Source organism: Triturus cristatus, chromosome 1_1, assembly GCF_964204655.1.
Source record: "Triturus cristatus chromosome 1_1, aTriCri1.1, whole genome shotgun sequence".
NCBI lineage: Eukaryota > Metazoa > Chordata > Amphibia > Caudata > Salamandridae > Triturus > Triturus cristatus.
In genome coordinates this window covers 1,108,764,176-1,108,776,209 of record NC_140579.1, presented here as the reverse complement: position 1 = coordinate 1,108,776,209, position 12,034 = coordinate 1,108,764,176, and positions in this window count along the sequence as shown.

Sequence of the window (12,034 nt, the reverse complement as noted above, 5' to 3'; positions counted from 1 at the left end):
ACAATGCTGCCTTCCTAAAATGGCCGCCACACACATGCACAGGCCACCCACCACAAATAACCAAAAAGTGATTACAAAGGACAGGAACAGGAAGTTTTAGTGTCTGTGGAACTTACTTCCTCTCATAAAAATATTTTGAAAAAAAAAAAAGCTTCTCCGTGCTCCAAACCTACAGCTCAATGACAACCTGAGGAGTTTTTTTAGCAGAAATTCACAAAAAAGCGTTTTCAAGAAGGATCTATGTTGCTCGCGAGATATTGTTTGCCAGATTGCAAAAGCTGCGTGTTCGGGATGGCGAACTGTACAAAAAGGCTTTAGCGCGTGCGCGAACACGTATATTGCGAGCGCGAAAATGACGAAAACTGTAAGTCCGCGTTGTCGCGCTGTGCAGAGTTACCAAAAGTACGCGAGCTGAATCCCTAGGCTTACATACTGCCTAAAAAGCCCTATTTATTTAACACACACCCAAAAAATGCTATTCCAGCCCAAAAAACACCTTTTGCAATAAAATCCAAAGCCGTCCATGGTGTAAAAGAAAATCAACAGACAACACAAACTGTAAATTTAAATAACGCACCAAAGATTTGAGGCTGACTACCTCTGGGCCTACTGGCGGACTAGGCCACAAGCTTGGAACAGAATGGCAAAAGCAAGCACACTGCTTGGATGGCTCCACAAAATGGCCGCCACACACCCACAACAACAAGAAATGGAAGACAGTCAATGTACGCCTATGGCAAAAGCACAATGCCTGCCTTCCTAAAATGGCCGCCACACACATGCACAGGCCACCCACCACAAATAACCAAAAAGTGATTACAAAGGACAGGAACAGGAAGTTTTAGTGTCTGTGGAACTTACTTCCTCTCAGAAAAATATTTTGAAAAAAATAAAAGCTTCTCCGTGCTCCAAACCTACAGCTCAATGACAACCTGAGGAGTTTTTTTAACAGAAATGCACAAAAAAACCTTTTCGAGAAGGATCTATGTTGCTCGCGAGATATTGTTTGCCAGATTGCAAAAGCTGCGTGTTCGGGATCGCGAACTGTACAAAAAGGCTTTATCGCGTGCGCGAGCACGCATATTGTGAGCGCGAAAATGACGAAAACTGTAAGTCCGTGTTGTCGCGCTGTGCAGAGTTACAAAAAGTACGCAAGCTGAATCCCTAGGCTTACATACTGCCTAAAAAGCCCTATTTATTTAACACACACCCAAAAAATGCTATTCCACCCCAAAAAACACCTTTTGCAATAAAATCCAAAGCCATCCATGGTGTAAAAGAAAATCAACAGACAACACAAACTGTAAATTTAAATAACGCACCAAAGATTTGAGGCTGACTACCTCTGGGCCTACTGGCGGACTAGGCCACAAGCTTGGAACAGATTGGCAAAAGCACGCACACTGCTTGGATGGCTCCACAAAATGGCCGCCACACACCCACAACAACAAGAAATGGAAGACAGTCAATGTACGCCTATGGCAAAAGCACAATGCCTGCCTTCCTAAAATGGCCGCCACACACATGCACAGGCCACCCACCACAAATAACCAAAAAGTGATTACAAAGGACAGGAACAGGAAGTTTTGGTGTCTGTGGAACTTACTTCCTCTCATGAAAATATTTTGAAAAAAATAAAAGCTTCTCCGTGCTCCAAACCTACAGCTCAATGACAACCTGAGGAGTTTTTTTAGCAGAAATGCACAAAAAAGCGTTTTCGAGAAGGATCTATTTTGCTCGCGAGATATTGTTTGCCAGATTGCAAAAGCTGCGTGTTCGGGATGGCGAACTGTACAAAAAGGCTTTATCGCGTGCGCGAACACGCATATTGCGAGCGCGAAAATGACGAAAACTGTAAGTCCGCGTTGTCGCGCTGTGCAGAGTTACCAAAAGTACGCGAGCTGAATCCCTAGGCTTACATACTGCCTAAAAAGCCCTATTTATTTAACACACACCCAAAAAATGCTATTCCAGCCCAAAAAACACCTTTTGCAATAAAATCCAAAGCCATCCATGGTGTAAAAGAAAATCAACAGACAACACAAAGTGTAAATTAAAATAACGCACCAAAGATTTGAGGCTGACTACCTCTGGGCCTACTGGCGGACTAGGCCACAAGCTTGGAACAGAATGCCAAAAGCAAGCACACTGCTTGGATGGCTCCACAAAATGGCCGCCACACACCCACAACAACAAGAAATGGAAGACAGTCAATGTACGCCTATGGCAAAAGCACAACGCCTGCCTTCCTAAAATGGCCGCCACACACATGCACAGGCCACCCACCACAAATAACCAAAAAGTGATTACAAAGGACAGGAACAGGAAGTTTTAGTGTCTGTGGAACTTACTTCCTCTCATAAAAATATTTTGAAAAAAATAAAAGCTTCTCCGTGCTCCAAACCCACAGCTGAATGACAACCTGAGGAGTTTTTTAGCAGAAATGCACCAAAAAACGTTTTCGAGAAGGATCTGTGTTGCTCGCGAGATATTGTTTGCCAGATTGCAAAAGCTGCGTGTTCGGGATCGCGAACTGTACAAAAAGGCTTTATCGCGTGCGCGAACACGCATATTGCGAGCGCGAAAATGACGAAAACTGTAAGTCCGTGTTGTCGCGCTGTGCAGAGTTACCAAAAGTACGCGAGCTGAATCCCTAGGCTTACATACTGCCTAAAAAGCCCTATTTATTTAACACACACCCAAAAAATGCTATTCCAGCCCAAAAAACACCTTTTGCAATAAAATCCAAAGCCGTCCATGGTGTAAAAGAAAATCAACAGACAACACAAACTGTAAATTTAAATAACGCACCAAAGATTTGAGGCTGACTACCTCTGGGCCTACTGGCGGACTAGGCCACAAGCTTGGAACAGAATGGCAAAAGCAAGCACACTGCTTGGATGGCTCCACAAAATGGCCGCCACACACCCACAACAACAAGAAATGGAAGACAGTCAATGTACGCCTATGGCAAAAGCACAATGCCTGCCTTCCTAAAATGGCCGCCACACACATGCACAGGCCACCCACCACAAATAACCAAAAAGTGATTACAAAGGACAGGAACAGGAAGTTTTAGTGTCTGTGGAACTTACTTCCTCTCAGAAAAATATTTTGAAAAAAATAAAAGCTTCTCCGTGCTCCAAACCTACAGCTCAATGACAACCTGAGGAGTTTTTTTAACAGAAATGCACAAAAAAACCTTTTCGAGAAGGATCTATGTTGCTCGCGAGATATTGTTTGCCAGATTGCAAAAGCTGCGTGTTCGGGATCGCGAACTGTACAAAAAGGCTTTATCGCGTGCGCGAGCACGCATATTGTGAGCGCGAAAATGACGAAAACTGTAAGTCCGTGTTGTCGCGCTGTGCAGAGTTACAAAAAGTACGCAAGCTGAATCCCTAGGCTTACATACTGCCTAAAAAGCCCTATTTATTTAACACACACCCAAAAAATGCTATTCCACCCCAAAAAACACCTTTTGCAATAAAATCCAAAGCCATCCATGGTGTAAAAGAAAATCAACAGACAACACAAACTGTAAATTTAAATAACGCACCAAAGATTTGAGGCTGACTACCTCTGGGCCTACTGGCGGACTAGGCCACAAGCTTGGAACAGATTGGCAAAAGCACGCACACTGCTTGGATGGCTCCAAAAAATGGCCGCCACACACCCACAACAACAAGAAATGGAAGACAGTCAATGTACGCCTATGGCAAAAGCACAATGCCTGCCTTCCTAAAATGGCCGCCACACACATGCACAGGCCACCCACCACAAATAACCAAAAAGTGATTACAAAGGACAGGAACAGGAAGTTTTAGTGTCTGTGGAACTTACTTCCTCTCAGAACAATATTTTGAAAAAAATAAAAGCTTCTCCGTGCTCCAAACCTACAGCTCAATGACAACCTGAGGAGTTTTTTTAACAGAAATGCACAAAAAAACGTTTTCGAGAAGGATCTATGTTGCTCGCGAGATATTGTTTGCCAGATTGCAAAAGCTGCGTGTTCGGGATCGCGAACTGTACAAAAAGGCTTTATCGCGTGCGCGAACACGCATATAGTGAGCGCGAAAATGACAAAAACTGTAAGTCCGTGTTGTCGCGCTGTGCAGAGTTACAAAAAGTACGCGAGCTGAATCCCTAGGCTTACATACTGCCTAAAAAGCCCTATTTATTTAACACACACCCAAAAAATGCTATTCCACCCCAAAAAACACCTTTTGCAATAAAATCCAAAGCCATCCATGGTGTAAAAGAAAATCAACAGACAACACAAACTGTAAATTTAAATAACGCACCAAAGATTTGAGGTTGACTACCTCTGGGCCTACTGGCGGACTAGGCCACAAGCTTGGAACAGAATGGCAAAAGCAAGCACACTGCTTGGATGGCTCCACAAAATGGCCGCCACACACCCACAACAACAAGAAATGGAAGACAGTCAATGTACGCCTATGGCAAAAGCACAATGCTGCCTTCCTAAAATGGCCGCCACACACATGCACAGGCCACCCACCACAAATAACCAAAAAGTGATTACAAAGGACAGGAACAGGAAGTTTTAGTGTCTGTGGAACTTACTTCCTCCCATAAAAATATTTTGAAAAAAAAAAAACCTTCTCCGTGCTCCAAACCTACAGCTCAATGACAACCTGAGGAGTTTTTTTAGCAGAAATTCACAAAAAAGCGTTTTCAAGAAGGATCTATGTTGCTCGCGAGATATTGTTTGCCAGATTGCAAAAGCTGTGTGTTCGGGATGGCGAACTGTACAAAAAGGCTTTAGCGCGTGCGCGAACACGCATATTGCGAGCGCAAAAATGACGAAAACTGTAAGTCCGCGTTGTCGCGCTGTGCAGAGTTACCAAAAGTACGCGAGCTGAATCCCTAGGCTTACATACTGCCTAAAAAGCCCTATTTATTTAACACACACCCAAAAAATGCTATTCCAGCCCAAAAAACACCTTTTGCAATAAAATCCAAAGCCATCCATGGTGTAAAAGAAAATCAACAGACAACACAAAGTGTAAATTAAAATAACGCACCAAAGATTTGAGGCTGACTACCTCTGGGCCTACTGGCGGACTAGGCCACAAGCTTGGAACAGAATGGCAAAAGCAAGCACACTGCTTGGATGGCTCCACAAAATGGCCGCCACACACCCACAACAACAAGAAATGGAAGACAGTCAATGTACGCCTATGGCAAAAGCACAACGCCTGCCTTCCTAAAATGGCCGCCACACACATGCACAGGCCACCCACCACAAATAACCAAAAAGTGATTACAAAGGACAGGAACAGGAAGTTTTAGTGTCTGTGGAACTTACTTCCTCTCATAAAAATATTTTGAAAAAAATAAAAGCTTCTCTGTGCTCCAAACCTACAGCTGAATGACAACCTGAGGAGTTTTTTAGCAGAAATGCACCAAAAAACATTTTCGAGAAGGATCTGTGTTGCTCGCGAGATATTGTTTGCCAGATTGCAAAAGCTGCGTGTTCGGGATCGCGAACTGTACAAAAAGGCTTTATCGCGTGCGCGAACACGCATATTGCGAGCGCGAAAATGACGAAAACTGTAAGTCCGTGTTGTCGCGCTGTGCAGAGTTACCAAAAGTACGCGAGCTGAATCCCTAGGCTTACATACTGCCTAAAAAGCCCTATTTATTTAACACACACCCAAAAAATGCTATTCCAGCCCAAAAAACACCTTTTGCAATAAAATCCAAAGCCGTCCATGGTGTAAAAGAAAATCAACAGACAACACAAACTGTAAATTTAAATAACGCACCAAAGATTTGAGGCTGACTACCTCTGGGCCTACTGGCGGACTAGGCCACAAGCTTGGAACAGAATGGCAAAAGCAAGCACACTGCTTGGATGGCTCCACAAAATGGCCGCCACACACCCACAACAACAAGAAATGGAAGACAGTCAATGTACGCCTATGGCAAAAGCACAATGCCTGCCTTCCTAAAATGGCCGCCACACACATGCACAGGCCACCCACCACAAATAACCAAAAAGTGATTACAAAGGACAGGAACAGGAAGTTTTAGTGTCTGTGGAACTTACTTCCTCTCATAAAAATATTTTGAAAAAAATAAAAGCTTCTCCGTGCTCCAAACCTACAGCTCAATGACAACCTGAGGAGTTTTTTTAGCAGAAATTCACAAAAAAGCGTTTTCAAGAAGGATCTATGTTGCTCGCGAGATATTGTTTGCCAGATTGCAAAAGCTGCGTGTTCGGGATGGCGAACTGTACAAAAAGGCTTTAGCGCGTGCGCGAACACGTATATTGCGAGCGCGAAAATGACGAAAACTGTAAGTCCGCGTTGTCGCGCTGTGCAGAGTTACCAAAAGTACGCGAGCTGAATCCCTAGGCTTACATACTGCCTAAAAAGCCCTATTTATTTAACACACACCCAAAAAATGCTATTCCACCCCAAAAAACACCTTTTGCAATAAAATCCAAAGCCATCCATGGTGTAAAAGAAAATCAACAGACAACACAAACTGTAAATTTAAATAACGCACCAAAGATTTGAGGCTGACTACCTCTGGGCCTACTGGCGGACTAGGCCACAAGCTTGGAACAGATTGGCAAAAGCACGCACACTGCTTGGATGGCTCCAAAAAATGGCCGCCACACACCCACAACAACAAGAAATGGAAGACAGTCAATGTACGCCTATGACAAAAGCACAATGCCTGCCTTCCTAAAATGGCCGCCACACACATGCACAGGCCACCCACCACAAATAACCAAAAAGTGATTACAAAGGACAGGAACAGGAAGTTTTAGTGTCTGTGGAACTTACTTCCTCTCAGAACAATATTTTGAAAAAAATAAAAGCTTCTCCGTGCTCCAAACCTACAGCTCAATGACAACCTGAGGAGTTTTTTTAACAGAAATGCACAAAAAAACGTTTTCGAGAAGGATCTATGTTGCTCGCGAGATATTGTTTGCCAGATTGCAAAAGCTGCGTGTTCGGGATCGCGAACTGTACAAAAAGGCTTTATCGCGTGCGCGAACACGCATATAGTGAGCGCGAAAATGACAAAAACTGTAAGTCCGTGTTGTCGCGCTGTGCAGAGTTACAAAAAGTACGCGAGCTGAATCCCTAGGCTTACATACTGCCTAAAAAGCCCTATTTATTTAACACACACCCAAAAAATGCTATTCCACCCCAAAAAACACCTTTTGCAATAAAATCCAAAGCCATCCATGGTGTAAAAGAAAATCAACAGACAACACAAACTGTAAATTTAAATAACGCACCAAAGATTCGAGGTTGACTACCTCTGGGCCTACTGGCGGACTAGGCCACAAGCTTGGAACAGAATGGCAAAAGCAAGCACACTGCTTGGATGGCTCCACAAAATGGCCGCCACACACCCACAACAACAAGAAATGGAAGACAGTCAATGTACGCCTATGGCAAAAGCACAATGCTGCCTTCCTAAAATGGCCGCCACACACATGCACAGGCCACCCACCACAAATAACCAAAAAGTGATTACAAAGGACAGGAACAGGAAGTTTTAGTGTCTGTGGAACTTACTTCCTCTCATAAAAATATTTTGAAAAAAAAAAAACCTTCTCCGTGCTCCAAACCTACAGCTCAATGACAACCTGAGGAGTTTTTTTAGCAGAAATTCACAAAAAAGCGTTTTCAAGAAGGATCTATGTTGCTCGCGAGATATTGTTTGCCAGATTGCAAAAGCTGTGTGTTCGGGATGGCGAACTGTACAAAAAGGCTTTAGCGCGTGCGCGAACACGCATATTGCGAGCGCAAAAATGACGAAAACTGTAAGTCCGCGTTGTCGCGCTGTGCAGAGTTACCAAAAGTACGCGAGCTGAATCCCTAGGCTTACATACTGCCTAAAAAGCCCTATTTATTTAACACACACCCAAAAAATGCTATTCCAGCCCAAAAAACACCTTTTGCAATAAAATCCAAAGCCGTCCATGGTGTAAAAGAAAATCAACAGACAACACAAACTGTAAATTTAAATAACGCACCAAAGATTTGAGGCTGACTACCTCTGGGCCTACTGGCGGACTAGGCCACAAGCTTGGAACAGAATGGCAAAAGCAAGCACACTGCTTGGATGGCTCCACAAAATGGCCGCCACACACCCACAACAACAAGAAATGGAAGACAGTCAATGTACGCCTATGGCAAAAGCACAATGCCTGCCTTCCTAAAATGGCCGCCACACACATGCACAGGCCACCCACCACAAATAACCAAAAAGTGATTACAAAGGACAGGAACAGGAAGTTTTAGTGTCTGTGGAACTTACTTCCTCTCAGAAAAATATTTTGAAAAAAATAAAAGCTTCTCCGTGCTCCAAACCTACAGCTCAATGACAACCTGAGGAGTTTTTTTAACAGAAATGCACAAAAAAACCTTTTCGTGAAGGATCTATGTTGCTCGCGAGATATTGTTTGCCAGATTGCAAAAGCTGCGTGTTCGGGATCGCGAACTGTACAAAAAGGCTTTATCGCGTGCGCGAGCACGCATATTGTGAGCGCGAAAATGACGAAAACTGTAAGTCCGTGTTGTCGCGCTGTGCAGAGTTACAAAAAGTACGCAAGCTGAATCCCTAGGCTTACATACTGCCTAAAAAGCCCTATTTATTTAACACACACCCAAAGAATGCTATTCCACCCCAAAAAACACCTTTTGCAATAAAATCCAAAGCCATCCATGGTGTCAAAGAAAATCAACAGACAACACAAACTGTAAATTTAAATAACGCACCAAAGATTTGAGGCTGACTACCTCTGGGCCTACTGGCGGACTAGGCCACAAGCTTGGAACAGATTGGCAAAAGCACGCACACTGCTTGGATGGCTCCACAAAATGGCCGCCACACACCCACAACAACAAGAAATGGAAGACAGTCAATGTACGCCTATGGCAAAAGCACAATGCCTGCCTTCCTAAAATGGCCGCCACACACATGCACAGGCCACCCACCACAAATAACCAAAAAGTGATTACAAATGACAGGAACAGGAAGTTTTAGTGTCTGTGGAACTTACTTCCTCTCAGAACAATATTTTGAAAAAAATAAAAGCTTCTCCGTGCTCCAAACCTACAGCTCAATGACAACCTGAGGAGTTTTTTTAACAGAAATGCACAAAAAAACGTTTTCGAGAAGGATCTATGTTGCTCGCGAGATATTGTTTGCCAGATTGCAAAAGCTGCGTGTTCGGGATCGCGAACTGTACAAAAAGGCTTTATCGCGTGCGCGAACACGCATATTGTGAGCGCGAAAATGACAAAAACTGTAAGTCCGTGTTGTCGCGCTGTGCAGAGTTACAAAAAGTACGCGAGCTGAATCCCTAGGCTTACATACTGCCTAAAAAGCCCTATTTATTTAACACACACCCAAAAAATGCTATTCCACCCCAAAAAACACCTTTTGCAATAAAATCCAAAGCCATCCATGGTGTAAAAGAAAATCAACAGACAACACAAACTGTAAATTTAAATAACGCACCAAAGATTTGAGGCTGACTACCTCTGGGCCTACTGGCGGACTAGGCCACAAGCTTGGAACAGATTGGCAAAAGCACGCACACTGCTTGGATGGCTCCACAAAATGGCCGCCACACACCCACAACAACAAGAAATGGAAGACAGTCAATGTACGCCTATGGCAAAAGCACAATGCCTGCCTTCCTAAAATGGCCGCCACACACATGCACAGGCCACCCACCACAAATAACCAAAAAGTGATTACAAAGGACAGGAACAGGAAGTTTTGGTGTCTGTGGAACTTACTTCCTCTCATGAAAATATTTTGAAAAAAATAAAAGCTTCTCCGTGCTCCAAACCTACAGCTCAATGACAACCTGAGGAGTTTTTTTAGCAGAAATGCACAAAAAAGCGTTTTCGAGAAGGATCTATGTTGCTCGCGAGATATTGTTTGCCAGATTGCAAAAGCTGCGTGTTCGGGATGGCGAACTGTACAAAAAGGCTTTATCGCGTGCGCGAACACGCATATTGCGAGCGCGAAAATGACGAAAACTGTAAGTCCGCGTTGTCGCGCTGTGCAGAGTTACCAAAAGTTCGCGAGCTGAATCCCTAGGCTTACATACTGCCTAAAAAGCCCTATTTATTTAACACACACCCAAAAAATGCTATTCCACCCCAAAAAACACCTTTTGCAATAAAATCCAAAGCCGTCCATGGTGTAAAAGAAAATCAACAGACAACACAAACTGTAAATTTAAATAACGCACCAAAGATTTGAGGCTGACTACCTCTGGGCCTACTGGCGGACTAGGCCACAAGCTTGGAACAGAATGGCAAAAGCAAGCACACTGCTTGGATGGCTCCACAAAATGGCCGCCACACACCCACAACAACAAGAAATGGAAGACAGTCAATGTACGCCTATGGCAAAAGCACAATGCTGCCTTCCTAAAATGGCCGCCACACACATGCACAGGCCACCCACCACAAATAACCAAAAAGTGATTACAAAGGACAGGAACAGGAAGTTTTAGTGTCTGTGGAACTTACTTCCTCTCATAAAAATATTTTGAAAAAAAAAAAAGCTTCTCCGTGCTCCAAACCTACAGCTCAATGACAACCTGAGGAGTTTTTTTAGCAGAAATTCACAAAAAAGCGTTTTCAAGAAGGATCTATGTTGCTCGCGAGATATTGTTTGCCAGATTGCAAAAGCTGCGTGTTCGGGATGGCGAACTGTACAAAAAGGCTTTATTGCGTGCGCGAACACGCATATTGCGAGCGCGAAAATGACGAAAACTGTAAGTCCGCGTTGTCGCGCTGTGCAGAGTTACCAAAAGTACGCGAGCTGAATCCCTAGGCTTACATACTGCCTAAAAAGCCCTATTTATTTAACACACACCCAAAAAATGCTATTCCAGCCCAAAAAACACCTTTTGCAATAAAATCCAAAGCCGTCCATGGTGTAAAAGAAAATCAACAGACAACACAAACTGTAAATTTAAATAACGCACCAAAGATTTGAGGCTGACTACCTCTGGGCCTACTGGCGGACTAGGCCACAAGCTTGGAACAGAATGGCAAAAGCAAGCACACTGCTTGGATGGCTCCACAAAATGGCCGCCACACACCCACAACAACAAGAAATGGAAGACAGTCAATGTACGCCTATGGCACAAGCACAATGCCTGCCTTCCTAAAATGGCCGCCACACACATGCACAGGCCACCCACCACAAATAACCAAAAAGTGATTACAAAGGACAGGAACAGGAAGTTTTAGTGTCTGTGGAACTTACTTCCTCTCAGAAAAATATTTTGAAAAAAATAAAAGCTTCTCCGTGCTCCAAACCTACAGCTCAATGACAACCTGAGGAGTTTTTTTAACAGAAATGCACAAAAAAACCTTTTCGAGAAGGATCTATGTTGCTCGCGAGATATTGTTTGCCAGATTGCAAAAGCTGCGTGTTCGGGATCGCGAACTGTACAAAAAGGCTTTATCGCGTGCGCGAGCACGCATATTGTGAGCGCGAAAATGACGAAAACTGTAAGTCCGTGTTGTCAAACTGTGCAGAGTTACAAAAAGTACGCAAGCTGAATCCCTAGGCTTACATACTGCCTAAAAAGCCCTATTTATTTAACACACACCCAAAAAATGCTATTCCACCCCAAAAAACACCTTTTGCAATAAAATCCAAAGCCATCCATGGTGTAAAAGAAAATCAACAGACAACACAAACTGTAAATTTAAATAACGCACCAAAGATTTGAGGCTGACTACCTCTGGGCCTACTGGCGGACTAGGCCACAAGCTTGGAACAGATTGGCAAAAGCACGCACACTGCTTGGATGGCTCCACAAAATGGCCGCCACACACCCACAACAACAAGAAATGGAAGACAGTCAATGTACGCCTATGGCAAAAGCACAATGCCTGCCTTCCTAAAATGGCCGCCACACACATGCACAGGCCACCCACCACAAATAACCAAAAAGTGATTACAAAGGACAGGAACAGGAAGTTTTAGTGTCTGTGGAACTTACTTC